General features: G+C 30.8%; 1 long non-coding RNA gene across 2 annotated transcripts; it reads left to right on the forward strand.

Moving 5' to 3' along the window:
- Window positions 1-309: 309 nt before the first annotated feature.
- LOC115034253 lies at window positions 310-2761 on the forward strand. 2 transcript variants are annotated; one of them, XR_003839601.1, is made up of 3 exons: window positions 310-920; window positions 1249-1491; window positions 2372-2761. It is a non-coding gene; the product is annotated as an uncharacterized LOC115034253 (long non-coding RNA). The 2 variants fall into 2 exon arrangements; XR_003839600.1 differs by having other exon boundaries at window positions 426-920; window positions 1252-1491; window positions 2372-2760.
- Window positions 2762-3793: the final 1032 nt, after the last annotated feature.

Consider the following 3793-nt stretch of genomic DNA (forward strand, 5'->3'; position numbering starts at 1 on the left):
TAATAGGTAGGTACGCCGCGTACATATTTTTTACACGCATATATATATATATATATAAGTGACAAATTGAACTAAAAAAATAAAAATTAACTCCATAGTTAATTCGCTCGGCGCGGATTCCGATCTCGAACTACCTCCAAGTTTGACGCCCAATTAGTCTGTCAAAAGAAAAATTTGAAAAACTAATAGAATTTGGCATATAAAAATCACTTCACCTTTTAATAATAACATAAAAGGTACGAGCGTTACTCGAAAACGATAACGCTCGAAAATTTTCACCGTCCAAGCGGAAACGTCTAACGACGTAAAAATGTTTACACACCAAAAATAAAACTGTCCCTATGAAGAGCATTAAATTTTAAGCGCTATTGCGGCCTGCACGAATCGCACAAATTCTGTTCGGCTGGTAAATGAAATATTATAATATTATTATACGAGCGTCGTGGAGGCAAACTCGTACGCACAGCGTTCACATTTCTTATCAGTATTTTCCTAAACCGTAAATCCGTCGAGATAGATAAGAATACTTACAGAATACACGTTGGGATTATTAATCCAATTATTCCAATTTAAAAATTGTGAAGAAGTTGTTTTCAAATATGTGTTCAGAAGTTTTCTATGATGAGTGATATCTAGGAGGCCCGCGAGACTCGCTACCCGCGGAGGAGACACACTAATTGTTTTAGATCGACCGGAGATACCTCCAACCGCTGATTGCTGTTTTGGTGGAAGTGGGAGTCCGTGTCGTGTACATGGACATCCTACGCGAGGCTGTGGCCCAGACCGTGCCCACGGAGATGCCGGGCTTGTGCTTGGTTCGACCAAAATAGTTAGACAAGCTGCCGCTCTCGGTGTTAACAGGCAACACATGACGAACCATCCCCACAGAACATCTCATCTGTTACTGTTGAAATTGAAGTGTGAGTAAACTAATGGTTTAAGTATTTAATGTAGATAAATAACACGACTATGATTATGTGAATACTGCAATATAACTATAATGTAACAGACAACTAGGTTGCATCAGTACACAGTGTGACAGTTTAATAGCGAGTGCATTTACATACGTAGAAATGTTCAAAATGTACATGCTATCATTGAGGTCATTCTACCTCCGTATAACGAATGAAAATTATGTCCTAAACAATAATGCTATTATAACTAGAAAGTAATTAGTGAAATACAATATTAATATGTGCATACATGTGCTTACAAAGATTGAATACTAATATTAATTGTATATTTCAGCAGTTTCAATGATGATGAGGTGTATTCCACAGAATAAGCCAGCTTGCGGTCGTGCCGTGCAGTGTCACTCCCTAACGTGGAACTGCAACAAAACAAAAGCATACTGGTCGTCAATGATGGTGAACATTTAAACCAAACAACACTAGACATGGTACTTTAATGATGTAAGAACAAGCTGTAGAAGATAAAGCAGCTGTTCGTGCTGTTGCTGATATTGTTTTGAACATCATTCCACGTTCAAAAGTATAACAAATAGCTTAAAAAATGAAGTCAAGTTGATGCTACATGGCATTTTTGTTGTCCTCATCTTGCAAGTGTGTAACATACCAAATGTTTGCCCAGCAGATCACATTTAAATTTTTTAGTTTAAAAAGTAAAATTATATTATTATTATATTATATAATTTAATTGTTTAGGAAGTTTTGGTTATATAATATAATGTAAATTAAATATGCCTCATAACTTACTTAAGAACTGAATTATTGTTAACAAGCCATATTTACACACAGATATTGTTCCTACCATTAAGCAGACGTTACAGTGACATTTCTTATAAGGTGTCTCAGTCTTATAAGTTTTTTAACGTAGCAAATTTTACATTCAAGGAAACACGTTTACCGCCGTAAGTATAAAAATTTTAGCAAATTGACCTCTTATAAAATTCAAAGATAAGATTATTATTGGTTTATATTCTATTTTAATTTTAAAGCAAATTATGTTTATTTTAAAATTGTAAACTGTTTGTACATCTTAAAATACTCATAACTCGCTTTAAAATTAAAATATAATAAAAATTCTGTGTCATTGTCTCGATTATAATCTTACCCTTAAATTTTATAAAAGGACATTCGCTCTAATTTTTAAACTCATGGAGATAAACATGTTCTGCTGAACGTAAAATTTGCTGTGTAATGCACTTGTAAGACAAAGACAATAAATGTCACTGTAACGTCCCCTTAAGAAGTTTTATAATAAGTTGATTCACTTTAATTTTTAAACTAACAAATCTAAACTTGATTTGCTGAGTTTTGCTATGTTATGCACTGTAAAACAGACAATGGATCACTGTGTAGTGTCCTCTTAAGAATTTGAGTTATCTATTTCAATTTAATTTTTATTTTAGCTTTTTTCCCAATGTCAGAAGTTTGGACACACCCATAAATACTGTCACCACTATCCATTTGCATGAAATGTGGATTATAACATGTTACCGACAGTTGTGCTAAAAAACAGGAGGAACCAGAAAAATATACAAACTGTAATGGAAATCACACAGCCGACTATTAAGGATGCCAAACCGTCTAAGATTTATTAAGTATCGAAATACAAATCTGGAAATATCAATAAAAAAAATTATTCAATTCCAACATTTGCCGTACCATCTGCAACTTGAAGAAGCTGAAAGCACCTAATTCAAAAGAAGAAGATTACATTCATAGATAATAATTTAAGAATATATTTAGATAATTATAATATTACATTTAGTAAATACTTTAATTAAATTTAACTAGAAATCAAGTTATAAATAAACTGAGTTATGAGTATTTTAAAATTATAGATTGGTTGTACATCTTAAAATACTCATAACTCGCTTTAACATTAAAATATAATAAAAAGCCCATGAGGTTGTCCAGATAATAATCTTTCATTAAGATTTTATAAGAGGTCAATTCACTCTAATTTTTGAAACTAACGGAACTACACGTGTTCTGCTGAGCGTAAAATTTGCTATGTTGCTTGTAAGACGGTGACAATGCATGCGTCCTCTTAAGAGAATATTTTAAGAGGATGTTAGTACACTGTTTTCTCTCTCTGGACCACGTGCAACAGACAAAACGTATTTACGCAGATAAATCTTTTTCATGTTCTTGAGTAATCTTAGAGTAAAATCGCCCATTACAAAAACAATAAAGAATAATATTTTTGGGGGGAATGACATGATTTGTCTAAATATTGTTTCAAAACAATTTAATCATCATTTAAATTGTATTTTTTCCAATTTAAAAGTCAAATAACAATAAAATATTAAATCCGTTATATCATACCCTCAAAAACATTATTCTCTATAACATTTGTAATGGTTGATTTTTTTCGAAGATAACTACAATTTATTTTTAAAAAAATGTTTGATGAAAACATTTTATTTATGATGTGCGTGAGGCTGAGAGAAAACAAATATTGCACTGACATCGTCTTAAGTAATAATTTTGTCATATTTGAGAATATTTTGAAAAAAAGTGAATAGAGCAATCATATCTTTATTATTAAATAGAAATTCAAAATATTTAATAAACATAATTTCATAAATAATAATAATTAAAGAATAGAAAATAGGTATTTAAGCACAAAAAATATAATATTATTCTTTACTTATGTTTATTATTATATTTTATGTACACAATGATTAATAAGATTTCGTTTAAAAATATTATTTGTGTGGTGGCTATTTGAGTAGTACTAATGCCTAATAGTAAAATGAATTACTTAAATCACAATTACATAGTAAAAATGTGAATAGAAAATGCGGATATAACTTTTGGTATAC

This window comes from Acyrthosiphon pisum, chromosome A2 (genome assembly GCF_005508785.2).
Source record: "Acyrthosiphon pisum isolate AL4f chromosome A2, pea_aphid_22Mar2018_4r6ur, whole genome shotgun sequence".
NCBI classification, from domain to species: domain Eukaryota; kingdom Metazoa; phylum Arthropoda; class Insecta; order Hemiptera; family Aphididae; genus Acyrthosiphon; species Acyrthosiphon pisum.